Source organism: Aptenodytes patagonicus, chromosome 1 (genome assembly GCF_965638725.1).
Source record: "Aptenodytes patagonicus chromosome 1, bAptPat1.pri.cur, whole genome shotgun sequence".
NCBI lineage: Eukaryota > Metazoa > Chordata > Aves > Sphenisciformes > Spheniscidae > Aptenodytes > Aptenodytes patagonicus.
Window position 1 is genome coordinate 29697240 of NC_134949.1, and position 13048 is coordinate 29710287.

Sequence of the window (13048 nt, forward strand, 5' to 3'; positions counted from 1 at the left end):
AAGTAATTCCTACAGAAATCATCTTCAGAGACACTTTTCTGAACCAACTTTCTCTCGACACTTAAGTTGTAGCAGCATTTCATACTGTACTAGAAACACGTGGGATACTAGTAAGTACAGGCAAGTCAGGTAAGTCCTCTCCATGGAGCCAGGACATTGCAGCAGTGCCCTTAGCATCGCGCGCTGGGAGGAAAGTTTTACCTCCAGCTAAAGCTTTTGTTCTGAGACCAGGCAGGCAAAAATTTGTTGCTGCTTAAAGCAGAGTGAACTAAGATCCCCCACGAATGAAATGTGTCAAAGTTCAGCACGTTCTCTATGCCCTTGCATGCTTGGGTCTTAGATATAAGCTATTGGCACAGAGGAATATGTTTGTGGAGGTAGTGGAATTTCCCCATAAATGATACATATTTTTCCCCTCCTACTTAACAGTCTCAAGCCATTTGAATGATTCAGAGAAAAAAAGAGAAAAAAGGACTAAGAAACCAAATGTGGGCCCTGATTCTGTTCCCACTTTTAACACGCGTGTGTATTCACTACATGTGTTACTGCTGCAACTTCAGTAGAAAGGTCTGTTTCATTACTTTTAACATGCTACAAAAGTTGACCTGGAGAATGTAGGTAAAGACAGGAAAAAGTGATTGTTAGCAAATTCTATCTTAGCAAACATATAGAGAATTTGGTGAGATAAAGGATGTGTACTCCCCAGTCTAACAGCATATCCCTGTCAAGTAAGTCTCAGCATCACTGACAGCCTCAGAGGCGTGGGAACGTCTCAAAGAAAATATTCCCCAAAATCTTTCACAGTGGAAAGTGTCAGCTGAAAGACGGGACTTGCTGACTTCCCTCCTCTTGTTTCTCTCTTAATGGATCTCTTCTCCGGTTAGATGAAGACATATCTATATGTCTTCATACACTAGCATCAAACAGACATTTGCAGAACAACCTAGTATTACCGTTCTTAGCCTTCTGATCCAAGACAGGGGTTTAATCAACAAAGAGTATCATAACATGAATTATTTTTTCTGGAAGAAATAACACTACTGGAAAGTGTAGAATTTAAATTATTCTAATTGCTTTGCTGAAGCAGTTCTATATATTCTCTGGCCCTGCCACTCACTGCTTTAAAGGCACAGTTCTCTAATGAGTGTACTTCAAATATGTGAAATGTGTATAGATACTGCAAACATAATCCTGAGCTGTGGAGATTCAGTGAGTATCTGTATGCTGGTATCCACTAGAAGAGCTGAATGATGAGGAAGGGGGACTATGCAGTTAACTTCTCCAAGAGCATGTAGCACATTAGCTGGTGCTAATCAGGGAGCTAGACCTTCCTTCTTGCTCTCAATAAACTGTTCATGAGTATGTTTTCCACTTGTGTATATATAGATATCTCGCACTTGTAGAGCTTTTCCAGGTTATTCCAAAAGTGCGTTCCCAAGAAAACATGCCCATAAAATATGGTGTATTCCTTTCCCCTTATAAAATATTGGTACGTCATGCTAATTTCTAATCCTAAAATCAGGGAAAACATAATACTACAACTGCCAATTCTCATGAGAATGGGAAAGATGCTAGCCCACCCTGGGACCAAGAAAAAACATGACATAAATCAGAAATATAACTAGATTAATTTAGGGTAGAGTAATTAAAAGATAAAGTGCATGAATATTAGGTTATAAAATTATTGGCATGAATTTATTAAAACACACTTCAGCAGTCAGAGCAGAATAAAAGCTAATTTGCAACTGGTTGTAATGGGCTTGGAATCAGCTTTAGTATTAGAAGAAAGTTCAAATACAGTGGGAAGGAAATGTAATACAATAAAGCAGTGACTCAGGGGGCTGATTGGGATAATGAAATGCATTTCAATGAATTCTGATGGGCAAAGTATTATTACAGCAGAGCTTCTAAACAAGAGAGGAATAGATGAAATTTGCAACAACGATACTATACTGTCACAGTGACTTTTATTGCTATAGAAATTATTTCAAAGTGTGAAAGGTACTGTACTTCGTGTTCTAATAACGAATTTAAAGTAACTATCTCTATTTTACTGAGCTTTGGTGTTTATCAGCATCCAAAGTATAGACTCTGTGTCTACTCCTTGACAGAACTGCTAATGCTCTATTCATCTTGTCAGCTGTGAGTCTCCTCTGCATGCTAAGACCTCAGAGCAGACATTCTGCACATCTATTAATATGAAATCCAGGGAGGCTGTGGAAGTTTGCTTTTTTGCCTGCTCTGTGGGGGCCTCCTGTGGCCTGAATTAGATGGCTCCTTCTCGTACGGCAAGGCAAAAATAACTCTTGACTTACAATTTGTGAAAACATCATGGCTAATGCCAAGATCAGTGGTTTGCTCCTTGTGTGTTTTGAAACATTGCAAGTCACATTTTATGAACTTCTTATTTACGTATTATTCGCTTTATGCGAATATATGCTTTCTTGTTGAAATGTTCATCATTTTATAACCCCAAAGTTGACTTGCCTCAAAATAGTAACTAAAAACTCCAGATTTTAAACTTGTACAACTTTTTGATAGATTACTTCATCAAACTTCATCAACTGTGTAATCAAAACTTATTAGGAACTGAGGAACATGCAGCAATTATGTAATTTCTTTATTTTCCCAATGCTGCGTTGATAATGTTACAACATTCCCTTTATCTTAGATACTTTTAGTTTGAAAGGAAAACTGTGAATCTTTTCAGTTTTTGGAATATTGGTTAATAATGGCTGTGAATGGTGCTGAAGAAAAGAGGGTAGGTGAGAAGACGATATGTAATGTATCCTTTAAATATATTTGAGATAGCGCTAAAATAATTTTGCATCTAATAAGGCATAAGATTTCGTCAATGGCTTAATTAATAGCAAACAGTATCTCTTTTCCCACCATCTTTTTTTCTCCTTAGACTGTATGTTCTAGATGGGATTATGCATGTCTCTTACAGGGTTATGCTTTGTTAGCACACAATATGTTTCAGGCATTACCACAGTATAAGGATATGTTTCCATATTACTATCCTGGCTGAAGCAGATCTGATTTAAGATGTGTCTTTGCCAGTTTCCCACTCACCGGCAATTATTTCTGGCTGTTCTCCAAGAGGTTATGACACACACACACACACACACACCTTATTTGTGCCAATTACACTGCTTGTGTGATCTGGGAAATTATATAATTTTCAAAAAAATACAGCCTTTTACTATTTTTTGAAAAAGATGCATGCATAGATCTGGTGCATGATGCAGTCACACTGTTGAAGGGGCACAACCAAGGACTAGTGATGTCTTGCAGGAGATGAGGAATGAGCACCTCAAAGGCGAGGGGGAAACTCTTAAATCACATCTGTTGCCGAAAGTGAGTTCTCACTCATTAGTCCTAGTCTGTTTGCAGTTCATAAATGTGTATCTTTCATAGGTTATTAAATATCTTGCCCCACAACATGATTAATAACACCTAATGACAGCTCATATTTTACCTGGGCAACCTGTGAAACATGCTGAGTTCATGCCCTCTGTAGGATATTTTCATCATATGTCTCCTTATTCTTTCTCACATCTGTTGAGGGCATATAATAGAAAGGGAACATGAGCACTGGAGAAAGAGCACATGAGCTTCACAGCAGGGACCATTCCAACTGCCAACAAAATAAATCATATTACAGGAGGTAAACGTGAAGCCAATGAAAATACCACTTGGGATGCTACTATGAGTAAAGAGCTGTTTGCATGCATCCTGTTCACAGGCATTTCCATGTTGGGCAACCACATCGAGGGAAAAACAAGCAGCATAATAACAGATGTGACAGACCACAAAATGCTACACGCTATATCAAACTAGCCCAGAGCCCATAACTGAGGTTAGTCAATAATAGGCAGTGCCTTCCCCATGTGGAGTGAAGAAGACGACGAAAAAAAAAACCATCTTGTTCCTGCCCAAGAAATATCATTCGTATTGTGTGTGGATGTGTGAGAGCAAGGGTCATCCATTTCTCAGCTACAATCAGCCTTTGGAAAGTAGCAGACACACAGCAGGTAGCAGGTTTCAGCAATCACCATGCATCATGTGGGACTGGCTGTCAGTGGAGCGCAGGAAAGCAGAAGAAACAAGCATACAGGAGGGTCAGTTTGCTGCCTCACTGTCTTTAGTTTCCCTCTCCCACCCCCAAAGCCTTCTGTCCTGCCTGTTCAAGCACTACACAGTGAATGTGCGAGAGCAAACCAGTGCAGTTCAAACGAATTCAATAAACACAACTGGCCTAACAAATGGTGGATGTTGAGCAATCTAACAGTCCTCTAAGGCAAAGCTTCACAACCAAAATAGGCTTTTGTCTTGTACGTGTACTTGATATATACTCTAAGCAAGTAGGAGCTTGCTGTGTATTGGAAGGCAGTGTCTCTAGTGCTCACAAAAGCAGAATTGTCTGGATTCAGTCTTTCATCTGTGATAAACAGGTCTGCATTCTGTACTGTGCTCTGGGTTAATATATTTCTCTATGCTAACTGCAGAGGAGCGATAGTTGTGAATGCAGGCTACCAATAACTCAGATAAAGCAGTTCTGCAGACGTACAGATGGAGAAGTCACAGCAAGAAGCTCCACTGATATTACCTTAGTGCCCACCGGTGCCAACCATGGGCCGGGGACCCCCTCTGCCAGAAGTCATCCCAGCTAGTGTTGGGTACCACCAGTTGCATAATACTGCTGTGTATTTGTCTCTATACACTCTCCAGTAGTATACGGACAGGGGCCAAAGGGATTTTAAGGGGGCTAATGTGGGGATCTCTCCCCTCACTAACTCCTCCACAATGTAGGATGTCACGATCTCTCCCTAGCAATCTCCCCATGGGAGATCTGCCTCTTCACACCTCCCTGCCTTGTTCTTTACCCTGTGGGACTCCATGATGCCCCTTTACCCCACATCTGATCCAGCATTTACTGAAGAAAAGTTTCACCAGAGGTGGAACCTAATCTTTCTTCCTCCCCGCTCTTTTCCCACTATTAGAGATGCCCTCTAGATACCATCACCTCACTCTAAGACGAGGAATAGGGAGTAGAAGATGTAGGAGCATGAGAGAGTGAGGTGAAGAGGGACAGAGCAGTCCACAGAGTGTTGCGGATACGGTAGTGCTATTGGCACCTTTAATTTCAGTATTGTCGGTGTCACTGTCATTTAGAGCTGCAGCAATACCATAATAACAGTATATTGCCTGTCATTAGTACAAACAGGGCAAAAACCAGCTTTGCAATACAAAACCTAAGTTTGGGTTATGAGTAACACTCCACACTAAGTAACACTCCACAGCCATAGAGACATGTGGTCTGTTCCTTATAAATCAAGTTGTACTTTATGTAAGATTCACGCTTGATTCTTTCTAAGAACGCACAGAGGTAGAGCCTTTCCAATAAGAAGGAAATGCATTCTGTCAACAGAGAGAGATGTAAACTAGGGGAAATTTTTTTAATAGTTGAGTTACTAAAAGCATTCAGCATCACCTATTCTATGGACGCTTGGGGAAACACTTCTAAAACTTTTAGAGCACCCTGTAAGTTCATCTTTTTCTCAGGCCGTGAAGAAGAGCCCTCTTGCCCGACTACTGCTAAATCCTGGCAGGCTTACACTGCAGCTGAATGTCTGTCCCTGTGAAAGAGCGTGGAGTTCCTACGAGTCACCGGATTCTCAAGGTACTTAACCCGCAGCCCCTGCCGGCGCCCGGCTGTCGGAGGAGCCCGTTTGCAGGCGCCGTCGGTGCGGCTCCGCGCCGGCTCCTGCAGAGGGCGCCGGAAGACAGCCGCAGAGGCGGCGCAGGGCGGCGGGGCGCGGCGGATCCCCCGCGGCGGCTCCCCCCGCCCCGGCGGCTCCCTCCCCCGCCTCGGCGGCTCCCCCCCGCCCCGGCGGCTCCCCCCCGCTCCGGGCAGCTCTCCCTCCCGGCGGCTGCCCCCCGGCAGCTCCCCGCCGCCGCTCGGGTCTCGGGGTGCCGGCACCTCCCGCTTACGTGATGCTGTGCGGGACCGACATGGTGATGTAAGCTGTCGGGCTTGAGGTAGCAGCAGCTGTGAACGCCTCGGGTGAAATTCCAGCGAGGACTACAATGCGGCCTCCCTGGCTGCTTCCTACGCTTCAGAAAAGTGTAAGAATGTGTTAAATGGGTGGTGAAAGTCACCCTGCACACAGCTGAATCTTTCTCTAGCTAAAAAGGCAGACATACAATTGTGGTGTCAATCACTGGGAGTGCTTTTCTTGAAAGTTGAAAGCCGCATGTTAAAGGAAACAAAAGAGTGATGCACTTGTAAAATGATGTAATAGAACATCATGCGATTTTTTTTTTTTTTACTTTAAGCTTCTGAAAACCTTCAAAACTAATTACTTTCTGCAAAGGCACAGGCCGAACAGTAACTATATGCACTCAGCAAAGACCCCTTCATATATGTCAGAACTATTTATATATACAAATACATGTCAGAACAATACTGACTATATGACTACTGCCAGAACTTCATATATGTCAGAACTATGACTCAACCTGTCAGAACTATTACCAAAAAACCACCCAACACCAGAGAAAAACGCCACCATAGCAAGCACATGCCTCCCAAATCCTATTACCTTCTTTTTTTTTTTTTTTTTAATGACATGGACTGTTCTTCTTTCCCAGCTGCTGGTCAAAGAAACCAGGCAGAAGGGGTTTCAATTTAACATCTCAGCCAAAAGCTGGCACCTAACCAACAGTCTGATTCAGCAAAGTGCTAAAGTGAAAGCTTCAATGCTTTCCAAAAACAGGAGGAGCTTAAGCAAATGCCTAAAGTTAAATATGTCTGTAAGGGCTTTGCTGCATTTGAGACCACGGATGCACAGAAATGTCAGCCCTGGGCTTGCACCTCCATCTTGACAAGAGGGTTTTGGTCTGAGAAGAGCAGTACCGACTGAGCTCGGTACTTTACAGACCAGATCTGATAGGAATACTGCACGCTTGCATAAATGAACATCCTGTAGGTTTCTTGTCAGGGGTATGACAGTAACACCACAAGTGAAAGAAGTTTTCCTCCTACGTATTAAAAATTTTAAAGGAACAGTTTTGAATATGAGAAAGGACACCAGGAGAACCTGAGATTCCCTACTTCATCTTTGAGAGTCAAAATGTGTCTTTAATATCATAGAATCGTAGAATCATAGAATAGTTTGGGTTGGAAGGGCCCTTTAAAGCTCATCTAGTCCAACCCTCTCTGCAATGAGCAGGGACATCTTCAACTAGAGCAGGTTGCTCAGAGCCCCATCCAGCCTGACCTTGAATGTTTCCAGGGATGGGGCATCTACCACCTCTCTGGGCAACTTGTTTCAGTGCTTCACCACCCTCAGCGTAAAAACTTTCTTCCTTATATCTAGTCTAAATCTACCCTCTTTTAGTTTAGAACCATTACTCCTTGGTAATTACAACAGGCCCTGCTAAAAAGTTTGCCGCCATCTTTCTTACAAGCCCCCTTTAAGTATTGAAAGGCTGCAATAAGATCTCCCTTGGAGCCTTCTCTCCAGGCTGAATAACCCCAACTTTCTCAGCCTGTCTTCATAGGAGAGGTGTTCCAGCCCCCTGATCATTTTTGTGACCCTCTTCTGGACCTGCTCCAACAGGTCCGTGTCTTTCCTGTGCTGAGGGCTCCAGAGCTGGATGCAGTACTCCAGGTAGGGTCTCACCAGAGCAGAGTGGAGGGGCAGAATCACCTCCCTTGACCTGCTGGCCACGCTTCTTTTGATGCAGCCCAGGATACGATTGGCCTTCTGGGCTGCGAGCACACATTGCTGGCTCATGTCCAGCTTTTCATCCACCAGTACCCCCAAGTTCTTCTCGGCAGGGCTGTTCTCAATCCCTTCATCCCCCAGCCTGTATTGATACCAGGGGTTGCCCTGACCCAGGTGCAGGACCTTGCACTTGGCCTTGTTAAACCTCATGAGGTTCACATGGGCCCCCTCCTTGAGCTTGTCCAGGTCCCTCTGGATGGCATCCCATCCTTCAGGTGTGTCAACCACACCACTCAGCTTGGTGTCATCTGCAAACTTGCTGAGGGTTTGCACTCGATCCCACTGTCTATGTCATTGATGAAGATATTAAACAGTACTGGTCCCAGTACGGACCCCTGCGGGACGCCACTCATCACCAATCTCCATCTGGACATTGAGCCATTGACCACTACCCTCTGGATGTGACCAACCAACCAGTTCCTCATCCACTGGACAGTCCACCCATCAAATCCATACCTCTCCAATTTAGAGAGAAGGATGTTGTGGGGGACCGTGTCAAAGGCCTTACAGAGGTCCAGATAGATGACATCCATAGCTCTTCCCTTGTCCACTGATGCAGTCACTCCATCATAGAAGGCCACTAGGTTGGTCAGGCAGGACTTGCCCTTGGTGAAGCCATGCTGGCTGTCTCAAATCACCTCCCTGTCCTCCATGTGCCTTAGCATAGCTTCCAGGAGGATCTGTTCCATGATCTTCCCAGGCACAGAGGTGAGACTGACTGGCCTGTAGTTCCCCGGGTCTTCCTTTTTTCCCTTTTTAAAAATGGGGATTATTTTTCCCCTTTTCCAGTCAGTGGGAACTTCACTGGACTGCCATGACTTATCAAATACGATGGACAGTGGCTTAGCAACTTCATTCGCCACTTCCCTCAGGACCCGTGGATGGATCTCATCAGGTCCCATGGACTTGCGCACGTTCCTTAGATGGTCTTGAATATGTTTTGGTGTTGTCCTTGATCATTATGTGATTATGTAGTTTGCTTACTATAGAGGCAGGATGAAAAACTGGCAGCTTTCTGAAATGAATTTTCTATGAAAAATTGTTGTTAGACACAATTCTGACAGGTTTTCAGCATCATCCCATTTTTCTGAAACAAGAAAAAGAATTCTCTGCTTTAAAAGGTGTGCATCAGATTCAGGGAAGGAGAACTAGAGAATGAACCAGACATTCATTTGATGCAGGTCAACAGATATGAACTACACAGATATAAACATTCAGTGGAATTGCACAAGCTAAGGATGGAGCTTGGCCTCTTCAGGAAAGATGAACAAGTACTGTTAGGTGTACCACGGTCACCGCCCTAGCCCATCATTCTTCCTCTAAAATTGAAACCACTAAATGCTTTGTGTATGAGAGAGGGATTTGCTGGGGGAGGAAACATTTCTTTCTCTCTAGCAGCAAATGACACCCTTGAAAAACTGGGTAATTAATCAAGCCTGTATAGCTCTGATACTGTATCATAGTAAAATTGATCGATCGCAGGGCGTACTCCGATGGAGACTGGTAGGAGAAATTAATTACTGACCTGCACATATTAGGAAGTTTCGGTGTAGTGTGTTTGGCGGTGTATTGGGGAAGCCTGTCACACATCACCTAGTGAAAAATGAAAAAAAATAGCCCCATAGGACAAAAAACATTATATCTATAGACAAATAAATTGAATTATAGAGAGGATCAAGATCTAAAATAAGACCTTTTTTCTTGGCTGTAGAGAGTGATGTAGGATATAGCAATTTGTTTAAATAAGGCGTGACACTTCTTCGGACCTAGCTCTTAATAACTGAGAAGCATAAATCATCAATATTTCCTCATCTTCCAGTAATTAATGGCATTCTAGAAAGCAGGTCTCGGAGAAACATTTCCTGGAAAAATGTAGTGATTTTTTTTTATTAAAAATTTGGTGGGCTGAGAATAGAGATTTGAAAAACTGTTATGAAGAACGAAAGTGAGTAGCAACAGGGTGAAGAAAATTTTTAGCACCATAATTGTCCTAAAATTAAGAGAGGTAAGATATAAAGAAAAACAGAGACAATACTGTAGACATAAGATGAACTGCAAGAGATTCACCACGAAGAAAAAGGAGCTTTTCAGGTAACAAGCATCAAAAACATATACAGGTTTAGCAATCAGCATCAACAGCGTGAATTTGTACTGTGGGAACATACAGTAAAAATAACACTAGCATAAGGTATTCTCCTACTGCCAGATCTGCTAAGCAAATAGGAACTTCATTTTGCACCAGCTGCAGCTTCCAAGTGGTCTACAAATGTGACATATGGTCTACAATACATAGATTGGTGCTCTAATACTATGGCTGCCCCCCACTGTACCTAAGCATGTAGGACATATGTTAGACTGCATTACTTAATTGTGCATTATCTTGCATCTGTAGGCATTAATTTACAAAACTCCGATACATTTTTTTAATTTAAAGCATGAAATTTTCTGAATTTTCTGGGCAATCACATTTGGATTCCAATTTAACATCGTGCTGAGTCAAATCTTAGTTGCAGGCCTTATGTTGTTTTTAATGCACTGAGCATGCAAACCCATATGCAGGTTTCTTTGCTTTGGCTACTGTGTTATACTGGGATCTGTTCTGGGATGAGGTGGCAATGTCTCACTGAAATTAATAGAGGATTTCTAGGGGACTATACATACTCATACTAAGGTCTAGACAAGAAGGAGAAACAATATAACAGTGAAGAAGTCATGTCAACATGCACCACCAATAGGCAATACTAAGGTTAGGGTGGCTCATACATCAGACTAATGTTTAGTGGGATACATTGATAGTTACATAATAAATACAGATTTGGTGAAAAGTTCTTTAAATCGGCAAAATTAGAAAGGAAGAATTGTTTTCTGACTATAGCATTCCACAGTTCTATATATTGCTCATAGTTTTGCTGTTTGGTGAACTCTTCATACTGAGATTTTTTTAGGGTAGTAGGATAATTGCAGTCATGCCTGTATTTATTGATTCTGTCTTTTAAAATATTAGTGGATTATTCATCATTATGTAATTGTCCCTTCTGCTATAACATGTACTGGCAAAATGTTTGATTGTGTTTTCAGTGTACTTTTGTCCCAAAGATTTAAAATTTCCTGGGATATTGGATATTAATTTGTTCCACATACTGAAAAATTTGACTATTTAAATTTTTTAAAGGCGTCTTCATTGTACTCCACAGAGTTAAAGTGTTCAAGGCTACATACTCCTTATTTTTTTGTATTTTGGATCCAGGGAAAGTTAGTCTGTGTCCCAGTGAGTTCCATAAATTCCTGATGGACAATCACATTCAGCAGGGGCCTCTTTGAGTCTCGGTGACTTCATAGTTCCCACTGTGATCACATAATCTCCTAGTAGGCAAAGGATCGGACTCAACAGAGGAAAACTTCTTGAAAAATAGCTTATCTTTTAAACTTCTTTACTATAGAAAAGTAATGGCTATATTAGCATTCTCTAACATGTCTTTAAATGTGAGATTATTAGTATAATAATGTAAAAGTCCTCAGAATAGCTCCATCTTGTTTGGCTATTCCTGCTGCAGAAAATCCAGTCTATGTTGGATGAACCCTGAAAGAAAAGTCCATCTCTCCTCTCTCTCATTCACATTTTTACAGGGTTCATGAATTTCTCTTCCATTTTTATGCTGAAGCTCATCTGTTATTTGAAGAGAAAAAGGGGAATAGCGAATCTCAAAGCACTGAACAAGAAAGTATATTTCCATTTACTCAGGTTATGTGATGTTTAGATTGCTATGGGGTATTGGGAGAGCCAGGTTATCTGTTCTAAAAAAAAATCCAATCGTCCTTAAAATTTTAATTGCCGTGAGATTAGGTTTTGACAAAACTTTATGTCCATTTTTCATTGTAACATGCTATTGTGCAACATGACAACACTGGAATAATCTAGCACATAAGAACTAAAAATGGACAACAGTTTGTATGAATTTGCATCTAAACCTGCTACCTCTTCACATATTGATCTTAATTAATGGAGCCTGATAGGGTATTTTTATCTTCACAGCTAGTTGTCTCTTGAATTGATAGGAAGTAACACCTTAACCCATAGGTTTGCAGGAGTTTAGATGTAGCCTGAAGGAAATTTCACTGCCTTCTTTTTATAGTCTATCCTAAACTGAAGCTGTTGTTTGGGAATGCATGTGGGGAGGAAACTGCTGGCAGAGACAGAGCACCAGCCTGTGCTTTAATCTGATCCAGTAAACAAGTGCTTATAAACCTATGAAATTATATTTGGTCATCTAATAGCATGACATGAGCAAAAGTCAAAAAAAGGAGAGTTTTCATTTTTGACACAGAAATTATTTTGGCCTACAATAAAGTAATTTGTCTAAGGCCATCTAGACAATCAGGAGCAGAAGGAAGGAGGTCTAGCTTGTTCTTCCATTATTAGACTTCTTTTTAGCCTTGTATAACTTCCCAAGATTCAACAGGACTCTCATTTTCTAGTTGGCTGTTGAAGAAAATGGGGAGCAGCTAAATAGTAATTTAGCAACATTTTGTAGTGCATGGAGCCATATGGAGACAATGTAATTCATACCTAAGAAAGCATGTACTTTCTGGTCATCAATATGAGAACTTCATTTGGTTCATGACTTGTGGGTCATGAGGTTGGACAGTTGGACAGTACACTGTCAAAAAGCATTTTTATCTTTAACCCCTTAGTGTGATTTTTGTCTCGTTCTTAATGAAAGCTTTTGTATTTGTGTATTTATCTGCCTGTCTGTCTCAGGCCACAGTTGAGTAAGTTGAAATACAGCTCTTGGACTGGTGTTTCCAGTTGGAAGTTTTACAGGAGCAATGACAGAAGGCTTAGTTCTTGTTAGGAAGTACAGTGGCTCAGCAGCACAGGTCATTTGAGGATGCTGATGCAGAAACACGGGATTAAATCGAGTTGATATTTCCCCTTAATATCTTATCAGAATAATCTTCTTATCCCATATCATTAAATCACATAAGAACTTAAGATGACAGCTAAACACAATTAGAATTTCCTAAAGGATACAGCAGGGCATCAGAGTATGGCTTTAAATACATGTACAGGAATCATGTTCCTGTTCAAAAGGATTCTTTTCTCCAAGCGTCCTGCAGGGATTAAGCAATTCATACTAGAAAGCCATTGGTCTAACTCTCCCCTGTGCAACCAGGAGTCTTACTCAATGGTCTAGGACAACTCAAAGTCACTACAGTTGAGGCCACAACATTGAAATATTGTGGACATAACA

The 13048-nt window shown here is 41.6% G+C and overlaps 1 long non-coding RNA gene across 1 annotated transcript in view; it reads left to right on the forward strand.

Moving 5' to 3' along the window:
• Positions 1–5590: 5590 nt before the first annotated feature.
• LOC143155683 (uncharacterized) overlaps positions 5591–13048 on the forward strand; it is a 35073-nt gene continuing 27615 nt past the window's right edge. Inside the window, exon 1 of the long non-coding RNA XR_012994455.1 lies at positions 5591–5686. This is a non-coding gene — a long non-coding RNA (uncharacterized LOC143155683). The remainder of the gene's footprint in view (positions 5687–13048) is intronic.